At 36.7% G+C, this 20,836-nt stretch overlaps 1 protein-coding gene and 1 long non-coding RNA gene across 2 annotated transcripts in view; one reads left to right on the top strand and one right to left on the bottom strand.

Annotated features, from left to right (window-relative positions):
- LOC106880257 (neuroglobin) overlaps window positions 1-20,836 on the bottom strand; it is a 127,773-nt gene that overhangs the window by 7,463 nt on the left and 99,474 nt on the right. The window lies entirely within an intron of this gene.
- The window catches only part of LOC149136431 (uncharacterized), a 157,896-nt gene that overhangs the window by 82,009 nt on the left and 55,051 nt on the right, over window positions 1-20,836 (top strand). The gene's annotated exons all lie outside the window — the stretch shown is intronic.

Below are 20,836 nucleotides of genomic sequence, written 5' to 3'. Positions count from 1 at the left end.
TAGTGGGGGAGCATCATAGCCATGTGTTGAAAGTTTCTGGAGTTTGAATAAGTCACCCTCGAAACATGAGCGTTTCATTCATCATTTTTAAACAACCCTTATTCAAGGACCTTTTGAGCGGGATGGGCTACTTGACCTGAAGAAAATTCATGCAAGGTCATGTGCTGTTTATCTTGATATGAGATCACCATGTCACACAAATATGGTTGTTGTGCTTGTGCCTGGTGTACCCTTATCAGGCGGGTAGTCATGAGGGTTACATTGGGCTTCGAATATTTGTACCTTAGTCAGTTGGATGGCATCCACCAAGGAGGTAAATTATAGTTTGTCCTTCAAATAAGATGGAGAGCTAGCAAATGCCAATGAATAAATAAAAGGAGAAATTAATGAAGAAAGCAAGCTATTCCTAAATATAGTAAAGAACCGAAAAAAAATTGATAAGTCGACTTACCAAGACAAATAAAGAGATTGCGGAAAACTAAGACAATAATTACTTCTATGGTAATTGGTACACTTGGCACCACACCCAAAATGCTTCCTCAAAGACTGAAAGAGATTGGAATTGAAATACGCATTGTCCACCTGCAGAAAAGGACCATCCTATATTCTGCAAGGATCCGAAGAGGGATTTTTGAAATGTAAGGAGGAGTATGTGAAACCCCAAGACATTTGAGGACAATTATCGTCAAACTCTGCTAAATAATAATCCTTTCTATTATAGGCACAAGGCCTGAAATTTAGAGAGAAGAGGTAAGTCGATTACATCGAGCGCAGTGTTTCACTGATACTTAATTTTTCGACCTGGAAAAGAAGGAAAAGACGACTCCGGCAGAAATTTGAACTCAGAACGTAGCGACGGACGAAATACAACTAAGCATTTCGTCTAGCATGCTAACGATTCTGCGAGATCATCAATAATAATACATGTAACAGTTATAACAATAAAAACTATTCCTTTCTATCGGCACTAGGCCTGAAAGCATGGCGCAGGGGACATTCGGTCACATCCGTCCCAGGAATCGACTGAAAGAATAATAGGCAAGATCAACCTCAATAATTTTTGAACTCAGAATTTAAAGCCAGAAGAATTATTATTTGGCATTTTTTCCAGCGTATCAACGATTATTATCTTAAAATAATTCTGCTTGTTTCTCCGTTACTTAGCCCAGCTGGTACGTTTTCACGTGATTAGTTGATAGGAAAGGCGAAGAGCGAGAAAAAAAGGAGGGTAAAGCAAAGAGGGAGGGTGTTATGTATTAAGTCTATAAAATTGTATATATGCAGTATATATATATATATATGTATATATATATGTGTACTAAGTAATCATCGTATTCCAGTTTCCTTCACTTCTCAAAGATTAGAAGCTGAGCCACTATGTTACGACGACGAGGGTCCCAGCTGATACGATCAACGGAACAGCTGCTCGTGAAATTAACGTGCAAGTGGCTGAGCATTCCACAGACACGTGTACCCCCAACGTAGGTCTCAGGGAGTGACAAGGCTGGCCCTTTGAAATACAGGTACTACTCATCTTTGCCAGTTGAGTGGACTGGAGCAACGGGAAATAAACTGTCTTATTCACGGACACAACGAGTCACCGGGAATTTAACTCACGACCTTACGATCGTGAGCCAAATGCCCTAACCACTGAGCCACGCGCCTTCATAGATGAGTGACTATCGTTCGATAGAGGCACAACACAGCCTACGCTTTCACGTTTTTCGGATCAAGTTTTCAGAAATAACCCAAAACGTTTACCATTAATTCCGTGAAGTATTCCCGGGTCCCGCCAGTTATTTATTATTATTATTATTATTATTAAGGCGATGCGCTGGGGGAATCGTAAGCATGTCGGACAAAATGCTTAGCGGCGTTTCGTCCACCTTTATCTTCTGAGTTCAAATTGCGTCGAGATCGAATTTTCCTTTCATCTACTCAGGGTTGGTGAAATAAGTACCAGTTGGACACTGAGGTCGATGTAATCGGCTTACCTCTACCCTCAAAATTGCTGGCCTTCTGTCAAAATTTGAAATCATCGTCAGTTAAAATCAGAAGCCATGAGGGTCATCACCTGGATTGTATTATTATTATCATTATTATTGTTGTTATTATTAAGGCGGCGAGCTGGTAGAATCGTTACCACGCCGGGCGAAATGCCTCGCGGTATTTCGTCTGCCGCTACTTTCTGAGTTCAAATCCCACCGATGTCAACTTTGCCGTTCATCCTTTCGAGGTCGATGAAATAAGTACCAGTTACACACTGGGGTCGATGTAATCGCTATCCCCCTTCCCCCAAAATTCTCAAGGCTTTGTGCCTATGGTAGAAATAATTATTTTTATATTACACAACAGATTAGACTTGGAAAAGAAAAAATTCTAGCATCGGTCTACAAGAAGTAACCTTAGATGTCAAGGACCCTCCTATGTATCCTAGCTGTCCCTAATAACACTGTTTTCTGGAGCTGCTATTATTAATATTATTATTATTATTAAGGCGGTGAGCTGGCAGAAATTCTTCGCGATATTTTTGTCTGCCACAACGTTCTGAGTTCTAATTCCACCGAGGTTGACTTTGCCATTCATCCTTTCGGGGTCGATAAATCAAGTACCAGTTGTATACTGTGGTTGATGTAATCGACTATCCCCTCACCCAAATTTCAAACTTTTTGCTTATAATAGAAAGGATTATTATTAATATTATTATCAGCATTATTATTCGTACTTTACCATTTTCTTGCATGTTTTCAAATCACTCGTTGATTTGGATGATTACCAAGTTTTACAGTACAAAAATTTTTCGTTTTATAGATAGTTTTACCAACAGCAAATTTTGTAAGAATTAGATGCCTATCTCAACACTTGAGTTAGACAAAACGGTCTGATCCAGATACGTATCTTCTATTTCGTGTTTACATATATTACAATATGACTCCTTGCTTTGCAGTGGTGGGAAACACCTCGAAGCAGGATAATAATAAAGTTGAGAAAACTCAAGGAGACACAACTCAAAAAGCAGGCGTGCGGTTTGTCGAAAGGAAAAGAAAAACAATTTTTAAAAAATGATATTCATTTACAAGTCGAAAAATTAACAACAAAACAACAAAAATAACATTTCTCTTTGGCAAGCATACCAGCTTAGAGAAATATTAGATATCACTAAACTGTGGAAAATATTAGCGTGGGTATGGTATGTCAATAAATATACTATTTGTATGCCTGAAGAATTTATCCAATATGAGCAAGAACAAGATGATTCAACTAGACCTCGTAGAGGGATGATTTTCAGTTCAGAATTGAAAAAGTGAGAACTGAAGAATCATTTAAGTAACGCTTTGAGACATTTTCGTTCTTAACCAACCAAAGAATATGTTGCTGGTATTTAAAATGCTGCGTAAGTTTTTAAAAATCATACATTCAAAACATTTTAAATAATAATAATAATTATTATTATTATTATTATTATTATTATTATTATTATTATTATTATTATTATAATAAGAACAACAACAACAACAACAACAATAATGATAATAATATAAGGCGGTGAACTGGCAGAATCGTTAGCACGTCGGTAGAAATGCTTTGCGGTATTTCCTTTGCCGCTACGTTCTGAGTTCAAATTCCGCTGAAGTCGACATTGCTTTCATCCAGTCGGGGGTCGATAGAATAAGCACCAGTTGCGTACTGGGGTCGATCTAATAGACTAGCCCCATCCCATTAACTTTCAGGCCTTTTGCTTATAGTAGAAAGGATTATTATTATCATCATCATCATTATTATAGACGTCGCTCAGTATACAATATCATGTGGTTGTTGATTGAAGACATTGTATCTACCGGAGGTTTGTAGTGTTTTGTCAAGTCACAACAAGGATCTCAGACAGACAGTACTTTACGTAAAATGCGTGCAGATCTAAGTGATGCCGACTTTTGTAATACACCTAGATTGTAGGCTCTTTATAAAGTGTTCAGATGTTTCTTTAAGATTGGGCGGTATTGAATCAAATGCTCCAGTGACAATAGGGATAGCTTTTTGACCCTCGTCGTTGCCACATTTTGGTGATCTCAATTCTCAGCTCTCCATATTTATCAGCCTTTTCTCTTTCTTTCATGATGATGCGTTGATCTCCTGGCATTGCCACGTCGATTATTAGACACTCTTGTTTGTCCCTCCTAAAGGTTACTATATCCGGCCTTCGATGCTCTAATACCTTGTCTGTCTGGAAGTCAGTCCAAGAGGATTTTTACTTTTCCCTTTTCGTCCATTACCTTTTCCAGTGTATGTTGATACCAAGCACCCGTAACCTCATAGCCATACTTACAGCACAGTAGCCAGTGGAGGTCTTGGGCTGCTTTGTCGTGTCTTCGTTTGTACTCTTTCTACGCAAGACTTTCACAAGCACTAACAATGTGAGTCATGCTTTCAACCCTCTTCCCACACATTCTGCAGAGGTCCGATGAACATGTGTGGTATATATTCTTTTCCACTGAGTTGGTATTCAATGCCTGGTCCTGGGCAGCGATGATTAAGCTTTCAGTCTTCTTTTTTAGGTCAACCTTGTTAAGCCACCTCCTTGATGCTTCCTGGTCTTTTAATTTGTTGGTTTCACGGTAGAACTGACCATGTAAATCCATGCGGAGTAGGGTTCCTTCTCTCTCGCTGGCTGTTCTTGATCTGAATTCATGAGCATTCTCAAATCCATTTTTGTTAAATCCTTCTACATTAGCAGCATACTGTAGCAGATCTTGTTTGCTGTTTACCAAATATCCTGCCATGTTTCTTCTTTCATTGTTGATACACTCCCGTACGATAATCAGTCCTGTCCACTTTTACCCATCTTCATGTAGAGCCGGTGTACATTCAACATACATTGTCATTGTTTTTCGGGTAGTGCGATCGAGTTGGTTAATCTCCGCCTGTGTCCATTTCAGGATGAGTGCACTATAATGGACTACAGGAACCGCTGATTTGTTGATGGCAGTCACAAGGTTCCTTGAGTTGAGTTTTGATTTCAAGAGAGATTTAAGGCGCTTGAAATATGCAGTGATGACCTTGTCTTTCATTTCTTCATGCACGATATTGTCCAGCTCCAGGATCCCAAGGTACTTGTACCCATCGTCGTCCGGGTCTTCCACTCTCTCTCCGTTTGACAATTCTCTGCCCCTACAATTCACTCCTTTCCCCCGCTTCAAAGTAAGCACCGCACCCTTCGAGATACCGAATTCCATCCCTATATTCCTGCTGCACATTTGCCCAGTCTCAACCAGACTCTCCCTTTCAAGCTCTGTTTTTGCGAACAGTTTTAAATCATCCATGAAGAGAAAGTGGTTGAGACGAGGTCCGTTCTTTCTCAATTGATAGTTCACATTGATTCTACGTAGGACAACAGAAAGAGGGATCAAGGCTATAACAAATAACAGAGGTGAACAAGAGTCTCCCTGGAAGATACCTCTTTCGATATTTCCTCTGTTAAGAGATGGTTGTTCCAAGAAAGACGCGTTTTTCAACTAAGCATGCTGTTCTTAATCAGTGCACCCACGTTTTCAGCTATTCCACACATGTCGAGTGTTTCCGAAATCTATGACTACGGACGGCAGCGTGTCTTAAGCCTTTTTAAAGTTTACCGGAGCACAAATACAATCCTCAAAATCTGATATTTCTACAATTGTTTTTAATATATCTCAAGGACTCAACCTAGGCTATATTAGGCTTATCTCAATACTATGAAGATTATCACACAATAGGATTATTGTACACAACAGAGACTTTGTAACATTATGAGGCTGATGAAATGGGTGTGGCATCCACGTCCTCAGGCGTATGAACGGTATTTTTTCGATAAATTCAGAAGCAAAAGAGAAAACGTGTTTGATTTGGTCTTTTTTTTTTCGTTCAACGAAATTTTGCTTAGTTAGCAAGTTACTGGAAGTGTTATAGAGTAACCGAATAGACGGCATCAGCTACACGAAGAACGCTATGCAATCGATCTGCGTAACTCAGTAGGTAGAGCATAAAATAATGTCGGCCTATAATGTTAACTGTGGGTCACTTGTTCGTCTCATTCTGTAGAGTCTTTTGTTTCATTATCGTTTATATATATATAAATATATAATAGATTTTCAAGGTAATGCCCATAAAATGGAACCCTGTTATTACTGGTTTTATTTTCGGCAAGGGCAAAGACCTTGGATTGTAAACAAATGGAAATTATATTCCGTGACATTTACACATTTATAACGGAAGTAAACTGAAATACTTTAAATTGTTTCAATTTCAAATCCACATTGCGGGCGCAGTTTCCTAAGAATTTATCTCTTGTTATACGTTTCTCACAATATTGTTTTTGCGTGTTCACGCAAGAACATTGTTAATGCGTCTAGTATAGGGTTTTGTAGCGGTTCTCATATTAGGGTACTCGTATTGTTCGACGAAGGATTAAGTACTCGATCCGGGTAGGATTTGACTACAGAACAATGTATCATCGAACTTGATTATTGCTGGCTTGGTGGAGTTAAGTAACTCAGATCTATCAATTAATAATGATCGTTTATATTGTATCAAGGTTAGCCATTAGCAGGGGATGGCTTTTCTTGATTTTATTGACCTTGGAAAGATAAAAGAAAAAGGCCAACCGCGACGGATTTTGAACTTAGGACAAACAGGAACCAAAGGGAGCACTATTGGACACTTTAGTCTGTCTCGTCCCTGTACTTAAAGCTATCAATAATAATGTCATTGTTTATAAATAACTTTGCTTGGTTAAACACGAAAACTGCATCGTCTCTCACGCATTCATCATTATGTCTGCCTCCTACATATTATTTGCCAAACAAATGCACCTGCCTTGAATATAACGCAAGTATATAAAACTTAATGAACTGAACTGACAACAGAAGAATCATCATCAATATTGTTCTAATGAAAAGCAACACCAGTAATACCGTCTACATCAATACGTCATTAAGAACAAAACCTGTTTTTTTTATATGTCATAAATTAATGATAAACAAATCTGATGAAAATTCCTGAAAAACTGGTTTCTTCGGTAATATCTAATGAAGGACGAAAATAAAAGGAGTAAATTAATAAATCTTGATGCTTTTGTGAAATGTCTCTTGTATTACTGACCCTGTTGTCTCTCGGAGCATAAAACAATGTCATATTCGATCTTCTATTGTTAAATTTATTGAGAGAATGTCAAAAGATGTTAAACTGAGTGTATTGCTTCAAAAATGAGCTGGAACTGAAAATGTAAATGATCGAAGGTGTGCAAAGGTGAACGCTATAGAGAAGAAAAAAACACCTTTTCAACGAACTGTGCCAGTTTCTAGATTTCTATCCTTCATTGTAACTTTCACAAGCAACGTTCTTTATGAAACTGACGAACGACATATCACCTATAAGCTTTGACGGAAGGTAATGCTTAATATCTATTATCGCATCGATTACGGAAAATGAACCGATTGACTTTATTTGTGATAACTGCAAGAGATAAATAAAATATTGATCTTGCTTTTTTATTATTAGAGAAAGAGAACATTTGCTGATCAGGCATATCTCAAGGACGTCAGCCGAGTCTGTGACGTAAATTAATTTGTGAATCGAAACAGGTTTGTGGATTCTTTCCACAAACAGAGGCAACATATTACCCGGAGTTGTCGGTCCAAAAACTTTCTTTTCTTCTAATTTAGATCCATTTATAATAGACGTGAAAAAAATATAGTAAAACTGATGCCTTTAAAATATTTGTTACCATCTTTCTTAGAAGATCCACAGATTGTCTTAATTCGAAGATTTTGTTCGTTTTTCTACATACCGTTGATTTGGTTGCCATCAACTTTCTTTTTTTAAATCAACCAAGTTTCCTGCGAATGCTGCTACTGTAGTGGTTATTTGTTGTTGTTGAGTGACCTGCAATTAGTTCTGATCGAGGCGAGGTATGAAACATATCAAGGATTTCGTGCTGGACGATTTGGAAAGGTTCAATGCATGTTCAACACGAATGGCAATATTGTGTGTACGAGTTAAGGCGGCGAGCTGGCAGAATCGTTAGCAGGCCGGGCGAAATGCTTAGCAACGTTTCGTCTTCTTTACGTTCTAAGTTCGAATTCTACCAAGGTCGTCTTTGCCTTTCATTATTTTGGGGTCGATGAAATAAGTACCAGCTGAGCACTGGGGTCGATAAAATCCTTCCCCCAAACTTTCCGGCCTTGTGCCATGATTTGCAACCAATATTCTGTGTGTGTGTGATTAAAAATCTTATGATAGAAGTGCAGGAGAATGATCGGGAGTTAGTGTGCGTGTGTAAACTGGAAGGTATCGTCTTGAAATCTGTATTCCTCTGTGTGAGTGTTCACAAAAACCAATGATTTAAAAAGAACGAAGAAAAGTAAAATCGGAGAACTTAAAGTCCGAAAAGAAGAAGTCCTGTGTTTATGTTTATTCTACATACAATTATATCATTGGAATTTTGTTTGAGTGTTTGTTTATTATATTCATTCATTCTAGAATTCCAATGGGTAGTTATTTCCGTTGCTACAGATGGAATGAAATCTATTATATTTGCTTTAGTGTCTTCTGAACTAGGGTTGATATCTGCATTTCCTGGTTGTGCACTTTTCATTGAACGTGCTGAACTGATAAATGTTGTATAAAAAAATGTACATCGGTGTACTCTACAAAATATGGCGTAATCGCTCAGATTAATGTAAAATTGTTTTTATTACAACTAAGCATAAAAATAAAGATTAACACACACATATAGTTAATGGAAAAAAACGTATATCAGAAAGAAGCACACTCTAAAAAAAATAGAGTAGTGCAAAACTTTGGGTAACTCTATATAAAATTTTGTAAAGGATGCGTAAGGTATTTGAGGACATAACTTTTTGGGTCACTGCTGCATTTTTTGCTAACTCTGAATAATCTTTGTTTCAGAGAATAATAATGGTAGACCCTCAGCTTACTCAAGAAATGAAGAGGCATGCTGTTATTGTTATTATAAAGGCTGAGCATAGGGATTTAGAAATATCTCGATTTTTAAAAGTTTCCAGATCTTTCGTCTACAAAGTTTGTAAGGAGCTAGACGGAAGATGAAAATGTATCATCAAAGCATAAAAAAGCATTCTCAACGCTCTGAACATCTGAAAACGCTTAGAACATCTAAATTTATCCAGCAAGTTCAACAAAACATCGATTACAATCCCAGAAAGTCCATGAGGCCAAGTGCAAAATATCTCCATGTGTCAGAAAGAACAGTCAGAAATGTTGTCCATGAAAACATCAGATATAAGTCTTATATGATGAAGAAAGGTCAATTTATCAGAAAAAGCAACAGAAAATCACTACATCAGATCTAAAAGGCTCTGAAACAAACTGAAAAATTCAGCGGAAGAAGATTTGATTTGGTTTTTCTCAAACGAGAAAAACTTCGACCAAGATCAAAAAGTTAACAGAAGAAATGACAGATGGTTATGTGCAGACCCTTCTGAAGTTCCAAGTGTTATGCATACAAAATTTCCTGCAACTGTCATGGTTTTAGGGGTTGTCAGCCATGAAGTGCAAGTGATGCTTCCGTACTTCTTTCCACAAGGCCTTAGAGTTAGCTTTGCCCCCTACACTAAGGTGCATGCAATGGAAGGCCGTCTGTGTTTCAGTAAGACTCTGCACTATCACGCATGGCTCTAATAACACAGGAATGGATGGCTGAAAATTTCCATGATCACATAACCCCTAAGATTTGGCCTCCTAATTCTCAAGGTCTCAATCCATTGGACTATTACATGTGGAGAGTTGTTGAGAGTGAGGTCAATGAACACGCCCATAACACCAAAGATTCTTTGAAAGCTGCTATAGTTATAATAATGTCCAAAATGAACCAGGGACCACTTGATTCGAGCATGTAAATGATTTAGATCTCATATAGAAGCAGTTGTTGAAGATGAAGGTGGTTTTATTGAATAACATTATAGAAAAGGTTTATTTTTATCTTCATAGCATTTTTTGATAAATAAAGTTACTATCTGTTATGTCTTACACACCCTGTATGGACACACAGATACGCATGACCGTGTGTTTATTCTATTCCTTCTAGTTTACTCTCAGAAGCCATAATGGTGCAGTATCGTTATCGTTTTGTTTCATAATTATTTTGTCTCTTGTCTACCATTTCGACAGCCGGTTGCTCAGTTGTGCTAAGAGTGCAAAGCTAGTTAACTAAACATTGCTTGATTTGTTTTGTGTTTACTTTCAGTCCGCTAGAAGGCCTCGATGTAGTTGTCTTCACACTCCGAATACAACAGCTTATCTTCCTCAAATTCCAATCCATTATAGGAACAAACAGCGCCATATGGGACATCACAATATGGGACATTACAATATGGGATATCACAATATGGGACATCAGCCGTCACTCTAATGTAGGCAAAATATCCTCTTTCCATCCCAAAATGTTGATTGAATATATTGTTGGATCAGGTTTCTCTATGGCAAAGTTATTAATATTTACCACATCGATGTGTATTTCCATTAATTTTTTTATTTGTTGTTCCGAAATCTAATCATGATCCTAATATCCGACTTTGAAATTATAATCATTGTTTCCTTTCATTCACGTATGTGAATCTGGCGAGCTAGCAGAATCACTAGCACGCTGGGCAACGTGTTTAGCGTCACTTCGTCTGTCTTTACGTTCTGAGATTAAATTCCTCTGTGGTCGATTTTGTTTTTAATACTTGGTGGGTGGGGTGATGAAATAAGTACCAGCTGCGTAGTGGAGTCGATTTAATCAGTTTACTCCCTCCCCTGAAGTTGCTGGCAGCGTGCCAAAATTTGAAACCAATATGATGCACATTCAGTCTTGTTTCTCATTTCGAGACAATAGTCAACAGACTTAGATTCAGTACACCTTTTAATTTTACTAACCTTTTCAATTAAATTTCAAATGAACTTGAACGGATTTGAATAAAATCTTCATATCATTTATACAGCTGCAAATTCACTTTCTCATTTAGGAATCTGATTAAAAAGTGCACCACTAATAAATAGATTTGATTCTTTAAAGTACATTCTTGTTAAAGGATAAAGATTTTGCTATTTCAATATACAATAAAATCATCATTTGAAAGATAACACTCTGTCTGCCACATTTTACGTCTTCTAATGTCTGTGTAGCTGAGGATGTGTTTGTGCGGTTGAGGATGTCTGTATGTGAGTGAATGTTTTAATGGTTCCGAGTTGTTTGAGCAATCTTCGCGATCTTGACAGCAGCAAATTCCAGAAGTCCGTGTATAATGTTGCGTTCTGATATCAACTTCTTTTATTATATTCAAAATAATGATTGGACGACGTTTTCAACCCACTGAATTAGTATATTAGTTGTGTAATACGATATTCATTTTTTTATTTTTATATCGACTTAATCTTTCCGTAAACAAACGAAGAACGAAGAATCTTTACCTTTCACACAATCTAACTTCCGTGCAAAAAATAATACAGATCCATCAGAATTTGATAAGCCTTCTTTACATATATTCATGCATACATATGAGTGTGTGTGTATGTATGTGTGTATGTATGTATGTATGCATGTATGTATGCATGTGTATATATATATATATATATATATATATATATATATATATATATATATATATATATATGTATATATATATATATATAAGGATGATCTCATAACAAATGAATTTAGGCTGTAAATCATGAGTTGTAGAAGCCGAAGATAACAAAGACAGAGGTTGGGAAGTATATACAACGGTGGTGATTTCATAAATATTAATTTTCTATGAATTGAGAAATGCCTGATGCATATTCCTCGTGGAAACTTTCCAAAAGCACAACTTTTTTATGGTCGTTTTATATAATTCATTTTAAAATCAATTTGTGCTTCAACCCACTGGTTCTATCTTACTTGCGTGGGAGAATAGGGACAGTGAAGTAACATTATATATCGAGACACGACACGAGAAAAGACAGTTTGGAATAGGGAGTTGCTGTATACATTTAGTGTGGCATAGGTTTGTTTAACAATTTTCAGATACGACAGTTCCACATAAGTATACCTAACTGATAAATTCTGTGAAACCAGTTCAGTGGAAGACTATCGGAGTTCAGAATGAGCCTGTTGGTTGCAGTTTAAATTCTAATGGACATTCAGCCTGTTTGGGCAAAAGTACTTTTTAGCACTTGAGGGCAAGCAGACACATGCACGGAGAAATATAGAGAGAGGGAGAAACATTACAAATTTTCAAGTGTACAGGATGAACACTAACACTTTTCCTCTCCCCAAATGCATAAAGTGAAATATGCTTACACACGAACACAAAGAGAGAGAGGGGTGAAGAGAGGAAACAGGAGAGGCAGAGACGAGGGAAATGTGATGTCGAATCAGCGAAATCAAAAAGGCTGTGCCAAAGCATCTCATATCCAGCAGAGTTATTGGATATTTCGGTCATTTCGCTTGAAACCTTGCTCCACGTTTGTCTCATCATCTGGATCGCCAGCTTTACATCTGATCGCACCATGGCGGCTAATGTTAATGGACCTCTTTCCAGTGAACTGTTAATCATTTCTGGTGTCCCCAGATCTCATTTTGTCCGCTTTTCTCAAACGTAATATTGACAACGGTGCATTGCCTGTCGTTCCTAAAGCGTAACGACGCAGAAACACGTGTCTTAAGGTTTGATGACGTCACTCATTAGCACAAAAGTGCATTTTCTCACACACAGTTTATAAGGAGTATTTCTCTCCTAAGATATTTTCCACAGCAAAGGTCTTTATGTATATGAGTTTATTCTCATCATAACAGCTTAGTGTGTTTGTAATTAACTGTAAATTTGTTTTATAATCATCGGCAAATCGAGGAAAGGATAAAATTGTTAGTGCGTCGAACAGAATAGCTTGCCTTTTCTTTCGGGACATCAGAGCGAAATGCACCGGTTGACCTCTACACGCCTGACTGCTTCTCTACTCTCTGAAGTTCAAAGGACGAAGCCCGTTACTTTTCCTATACCTTCCTCTCTTTCACTCGCTCGCCCCCTCACTCATACACTCAATCTTCCTCTCGAAATAAGCAGCCATGGATGGGCCAGCAAAGAACCTCGAATTTTTTTAAAGCGGGGGCCACATTTTTCATTAACGAAACACTTTGAAACTTGGAACACTGGTAGAATGTGTCATATAAAACATCTTTTTCTCTTAGTCTTCTTTAAAAAAAAAGAAATCCATAAGTTACTCCATGTTAAAGTTGTCGTATTTCTGTAATTTCAACCAATCACTGACGTCCATTCAGCCGATATACATTAAGTGCCGACTACATAAACAAACGATTCTGAAACAATTAACCCTAACCCTAACCCTAGGGTTAGCGTTAGGGTTAAATCAAATTTAAAATGAAAAAAGCAAATAAAACGAAGGTATGGAGATTAAATACGCTTTACATCGCTTAATCAGCCAAAGGAGTAAATGTAAACAACTGAATACTTGTCAGTGATTGGTTGAAATTATCGAAATAAGACAATTTTTTACATGAAATAAATTCGAATACAAAAATATTTTTCTCTTCTATAACACAAAATAGATAAGTATACGAAGTTTGAAAGTCTTTCCGTACCAAAAACACTACGTAAAACATTAATGAAAAATGTGGCCCCCGTTTTAAAATAGATCCAAGAACCTCTCCTTATCATAAAGCCAATAATTTGTATACACACAGCAACAAAGGTAAACACATTAATGCGAAGTTAATACACACAAATGATATATGTATAGTCTTGTAGATACACTTGTTATATCAATAGCTTCTGAGATGGAAGCAAATCTTTTTTTACTCGGAGCGAGCGTTGGTGGTCTCCGTTATTAATCTATTGCACACAATCTATCCGTTTGTTTCTACGTTTACATTAGGAGTGGATCTCTGTACACACACACACACACACACACATACGGTGGTGGGGGCTATGTTTCTCAAAATACTCGTAAAATGAAACAAATACAAGAATTATCAATATCTTAAACTGATAATGTATGTATATATATATATATATATATATATATATATATATATATATATATACGCTCTCATAAATACACACACATAATGCGTTTATATATGTAACCACACGAACGCGTTGTTACACTTGAATCAAAAGTGTCTGGCCTTCTGTAAGATAATGGTTATATTTTGTCTAACAGATTAGGCTTTAATAATAGAAGCTATCGGAATAAACGGGGTGTGCTGGAGTTCATGCATTGCAGAGTTTATTTATATCCTTTCATGTCATGAGTTCAAATTCTACAAGAGATGAATTTTCCATTTATCTCCCTGTTATCACTGGATTGCATCTATACAGTCGTGACCAAAAGTTTGGAACTTTTTAAATATATTTATATAATTAGGGCATTTAATATAACAATTCTAATTTACAGACTTACGTTCCAAAATTTGGCCAAGTAATAATAATATATTACAAATTAAACATAACTTTGGACATTTAATATGGAAACTCTAATCTTCAGAGCAATGGTCCAAACTTTTGACCACTTCCAGTATGACATGTGACGGAACAGTTGAACAAACTGGCTTTTGGAATGTTTTTTTTTTTTTTTATAAAAGGTGTAATTTATGTATATTGATGAAAACGCTTTTTTCTTTTCCGCATGATGTAATATCTCTCGTCATAAATTTTAAAAAACTCGTTGGAAACAACTGTAGTGAATAAACCATTCTGTATTTGTTTATTATTTACTTTACTTGGAACCTGCTGTTAGCGTCGATCCGGAGTCTATTAAGTGCAGTACAATTGGTGCAATGCGTCTTCCTAAATACTGTCTTGAGACTCATGTTCTCAGTCGGGTGCAGTTAATAGTATATACAACTGGAATAATTATCTGTGTGTATATTCCCTACATTTCACCAGGTGAGTTCGAGGAGTGAGATTAAGTGCCTTGCGGTATTCATTCTCCTCCTCTGCACCCTAAGCTCATATCCTACCAAGGTCTTCGTCTTTCATGTTATCGGGTTCGATGAATTAAATACAAAACCACATCTCACCACCCCTACATAGAACTGAAATTGATTGGAAAAAAACTGTGTTCAGCCCTGGAGATAAAGATGAGCTTTGCGAAGTTGCCCAAGACACACTGTATTTCACAACTGCCATTCAACAACCCCATCAACGTTGAGGGCCAAACAACCTCAACCACGACGCTTTAAATTTAATACGCCATTTTGCCCCTGGCTTAAGATTAAGATTGTGACGTCATATGTGAAAGTTAAAGGTAGGAATGAGATAAGCTAGAATTCATAGTAAACCACAACTAAAGAGACAACTCCAGAATAATTATAGGGAATATCTGTTTTAGGTTGGAGTTTATCAATTATAACTTCGAAGTTTCACCTTGCGATCTTTTCAAACAGAACACGGTTTGAATAGATCGCAAAGTGGAAAGCTAGTAGTGGTTGACAATTTATATACATGGGCGCAGGCGTGGCTGTGAGGTAAGATGCTCGCTTCCCAACCACATGGCGACATGCTTGGGAGTGGATTTGGTAGACGGAAACTGGAAGCCAGTCGTGTGTGTGTGTGTGTGTGTGTGTGTGTGTGTGTGTGTGTGTGTGTGTGTGTACGTGTCCCCCTCCACCGCTCGACAACCGGTATTATTGTGTTTACATCTCTAACTTAACGGTTCGGCAAAAGAGAACGATAGAGTAAGTCCTAGGCTTGAAGAATAGTAGATACAGCGGCCGATGGACTTGACTAAGAGTTCTTTGAGGCGGTGCCCCTGCATGGCTGCAGTCTAAAGCATGAAACCAGTAAAAGATTACAGATAAAAGATATCTCTATGACACAGGATTGCATATACATATATATACATATATATACGACGGGCTTGTTTCAGTTTCCATCTACCAAATCCACTCACAAGGCTTTGGTCAGCCCAAGGCTGTAGAAAATACTTGCACAAGGTTCCATGCGGTAGGACTGAACCCGGAACCATATGGCTGGGAAGTAATCTTCTTGCCACGCCTGCGCCTATACGCACACATTAAAAAAAAAACATTATAGATGCTTTTGAAATTCCAACGAAGGAGCCTTGGATCTAGTTTAGGAACCGGCTCTTTATCTATTGGCAAGAAATCTTCAAATAAAACTGAACGATGACATACATACATACACACGCACATCCCTCCATCCATCCATTCATTCATTCATTCATCCAAACATAAACGCGGTGGAGTGGCAAAATTGTTATTGTGAGAAAACTGCTTTGCCTCGTTTCCGGCTCTTAACGTTCTGAGTACACCCAACTGGCCGAGGTCAACTTCACTTTTCATGCTTAGAATGAAGTACCAGCAAAGTACTACGATCAACAGTATCGACAAAACACTTTAAATATCTGTCTGTGTCCCTGAGCAGTGGAGATCTCTGGCGTTCTCGGCCCACGAATAACATCTGTCCCCCGCTATCGGGGCGGAGATGGTTACCTGCAAGTGCGAGTCACATGAGTCAGAGTGGCTGTTTGTTGTAAAGTGCTTAGGGCAGCAAACTCGCAGTTGAAGGATTGCAGTTTCGATTCCCAGGCCGGGCGTTGTGAATGTTTATTGAGCGAAACATCTAAACCTCCACGAAGCTCCGGCATGGGGTGGTGGCGAACCCTGCTCTACTCTTTCACCACAACTTCCTCTCACTCTTTCTTCCTGTTTCTGTTGTCCCTGTATCTCAATGGGCCAGCCTTGTCACACACTGTGTCACGCTGAATCTCTCCGAGAACTACGTTAAGGGTACACGTGTCTGTGGAGTGCTCAGTCACTTGCACGTTAATTTCATGAGCATGGTGTTCCGTTGATTAGATCAACTGGAACGCTCTTGGTCGTAACCGACAGAGTGCCACATATATATATATATAATATATATATATATATATATTAGTTATAGAATAAAAACGCTGGGTTAACGACTCAACATATCACACGTCCTCAATGAGCATATATAAGAGATACAACATAATCTGTCAAACATAAGGAATAAAAAGATATAAGATTAACTTAAGAAAGATAACGGGCTTGCTAATTGGTTCTACTGTTTTTGAGTTGTAAAATGTGCCCTAGGGAGGTGTAGAACTTTGTGTTTTAACGCTAAATGGTGTTAAATCATTTTAAAAGTTCTGTCATTGATTTTTAACCGATGGACTACATTATTGTACCTCATTTCTTTCTTTTATTTTATTTTATATCGACCTATATTATATATTTGAAATTTTTAATCGTATTAATTTTAACTTCAGTTTGATTCGGAACTTATATGAAATGATATGTGTATTGTGTTATACCTTTAACTCAAATTTATTATTCTCAATTCATTTGTATGTTATCGGTTGAAATAATATATTCGTGTATAAAATTTTATATTATATGTTCTATTTCTTGCATCTTACTTCTTATATATTTCTTATTCTTTTATTTACTTTATTTTCTTACGTTATCCTTATATCTTTTTATTCCTTATGTTTGGTGGATTATGTTGTATCTCTTATATATGTTCATTGAGGGCGTGTGATATGTTGAGTCGTTAACCCAGCGTTTTTATTCTATAACTAATATTTTACTCTTGTCTCAACTATTCTGAGCACTTCTCCTTGCAACCCTGTATAAAATCTATTAGTTTCATAATAAGAAACCATTAATATTACATATATAAAGTGACAACAAAAGAATAAGACTTCGATATTAAATAGAGGATTATTTATATATAATTTAGAACAAACAGTAAAAGATTGTCATTATGGTACTCGGAGTTTCGATATGTGTGTGTATATATATATATATATATATATATATATATATATACACACATATCTATTGAACTAAGGCTTTGACATGACGTTCCCGAGCAGCCGTCACATGACCTTAATAGACGGACGTAGTGGAAGACTGATTGAAAATTGCCTTACCTTACCACGTGACGACCCTCAATTAATCTGTACGTTAACAAATAGCAATCTGAGTCACATTCTCTCTAAAATGCAAACGATTTTTAGAATTACGACCAGAAAAGATACGGTTCGACACACACCTTCATCTTTCTCATAGCATACACTTTTGAAAATCAATACTTTTGAAAATGAACAAATGAGTATCGAGTTAATTTCCAGTTTCGCATGAACAACGTTTTGATGAGATGCATGCGAGTGTGTGCGCGTATATATATATATATATATATATATTTACATGGATACACTGAGACATATATGTATATATACACTCTTTCACATATATACAGGCGCGCACACACACATACATAAATACACAAACGTGTGTGTGTATTTAAATAAATCTTCATATATTCTCTGTGCATTTTTTATCTCCATTTAATTCTTCTATACTTCAACCGCTTGTTTGTATCAGTAGCGATTTATACTTAATAAATGGCTGTTTTGGAACTGAATTATTATCTTGTAACTTGTTGCTTCTATCTGCAGGCGAGAAGTGCTACAACTCAGTTTGGCTGCCATAGTTATAAGCGTTTGTAAGGTCTCGGGTCTATGTTTGTTCATTTTGCTTTTATTAGTTGTCTGCTGTTTTTGTCTGTCCCTACATAGATTAATCTTTATTGAGGGCGAGTGTTTTGATTTACTTCGTCATTCTAGAGTTATCAATTAATCCTGTTAGGTTTATTCTCGTGATAAGTTGGTGGCGAGCTTGTGACCAAAATTGTATGGTATTGTGCTATTGTTTTAGTCAATATTAACGGATGTTTAATGACTTTTGTGATAGGGTTCATATGCGAAACTTACCGAATATATTTCAAGCCTGAGTAATTTTGATACCTCTTACAGTGTGTGTGTGTGTGTGATTCAAAGGGAGCAAGATTTTTTTTTATTATAATTCTTTAGAATGTGTCTTGGTCTGTAGAATCTTTGTGATAAACGACAAGCGATGTCTGATAAGACACTAATAAACATTGAAACCTGTCAGATTCTCTTCATATACAAAATATCAGTAGTGGCTTCTTTAGAATGAAGTTAAACTAATGAAGGAACACAAGCATGAAACTACACCCATGACAACGAAATAAACAGACGAAATACCGCCAAGCATTTCGCCCGGCGTGCTAACGTTTCTGCCAGCTCGCCGCCTTCTGGATAATTAAACTCTACACAGTCTGTGAGTGTTGACAATGTAAATCAGGCTTTGGTAATAAGTTGAAACTAACTCACTGGCTTATAGTCTTCGTTGTGTAAATCAGGCAGCCTAATTTAGTTCTGCTTGAGTGTCTGTATAACATGAATAGGTATAAGTCGCTAATAACTGTATGTAGAGAAATGATTAACCTACAGTTAATAAGACTTTAATGTTGAAACTAATCAGATAAATTCCTCGTTTTGTCACTGATAAAATGTAGTAGATTTTTCAGAACAAAGTTAAATGTTTACTAAAAGTTTCACACTCGTAATTTTATCTACAGCTTTTGTTTAATTTTAACTTTATGCAGTGCTTCGAACAGCAGAAAGACACGCACGTACACATACATACATGTGTGTGTGTGTGTGTGTGTGTGTGTGTGTGTGTGTGTGTGTGTGTGTGAGAAAAGCTATAAATAGCGAAAGCATTTGCACAATACGAAAACTTGCTTCCAAAAGGTTTGCGCTATTCGGTTGTTTTTTAAGACTTTTATATAATTGATAATTTTCAATTCATGAAAGTCTTTCTTCATGTGTGTGCGTGTGTTTGTGGAGAGAGAGAAAGAGAGGGAGGGGGACATAAATAGATAGATAGATAGCTGATGATTTTATAGGCCACTTCACCGATTTCTCGTTCTTTCTAACTTTTTTCGCCCAAATAATTGCTGGTCGAAGACACGAGAGAGGAATAACTAGAAGCAAAGGAATTGGTACTTTTTCTCATAAGAATTCTTTACAAATACGTTATTGTATTCTTAAGACTTTTCATGAAAAAGCCATTTTCACCAATTTAGCAGTTACTATGTGTTGGCTGTGTTCTGAAGGGAGGAAAAAGTTTCTTTTTTTTTTGCTATTCCCTTTAATGAATAAATCACTCAACACATTTTCTAATAAATTACTCCTTTGTTTTACAACAAACTTCAAATGTTATCATTGTCCCTTTTTATGTTTATATGATATTCTCATATGGGCACAGAAAATATTGTACTCTTTGAAAAAATTGCGGTTGTCACTTAAATAGTTCAAGAAATTCCATTATATTAGTAAATCAATTATTTTACAATAACATCTTTCAACTGCAAGACCTACCAAATAATCCGATTTTTCTTGATTTTTTTGGTTTAAAAAAAAATTACCAGAAACGAATGTCTGTTCACACTTTGCTATGTCTAAAAAGGCAGGAAGCCATTTGTCGACCTACCCTCAGTTTGTGTTTTTAATTTTATTTATTCTAGCAGCTGACTGCTTTTCTTCCATTTTGAAAATCTACGCATGTTGCTGAATAGAAAGTCTGTCTTTCTTTCAGCAGATAATTATCGTATACTTGGGCTAATCACAGGCAATTGAAAGATATCAACCTTCCAATAAATATTTCCACTAAAAGATCCGGAAACCATGGGATACTAGAAGAATGACAGAAAGATGAAATGGAGAAAATCAAAACACTTCATTATCTCTCATTAGACTAGTTTATTTTCGTCACGCTTTGAGCACAGACTTATTAATCATAAACGTTATGTTTTGCTCTAATAACAATTAACTTATTTTCTACTTTCACACAAGGCCACACGTTTTTATGGAAAGAGGAGACTTGACTGAGTCTTCCCCAGTGTATATCTGGTATTTATTTTATGGA

Source organism: Octopus bimaculoides, chromosome 3, assembly GCF_046866305.1.
Source record: "Octopus bimaculoides isolate indiv1 chromosome 3, ASM4686630v1, whole genome shotgun sequence".
NCBI classification, from domain to species: domain Eukaryota; kingdom Metazoa; phylum Mollusca; class Cephalopoda; order Octopoda; family Octopodidae; genus Octopus; species Octopus bimaculoides.
The sequence above is the reverse complement of the archived record's forward strand: the minus strand, read 5'-3'. Positions and strand labels throughout refer to the sequence as shown.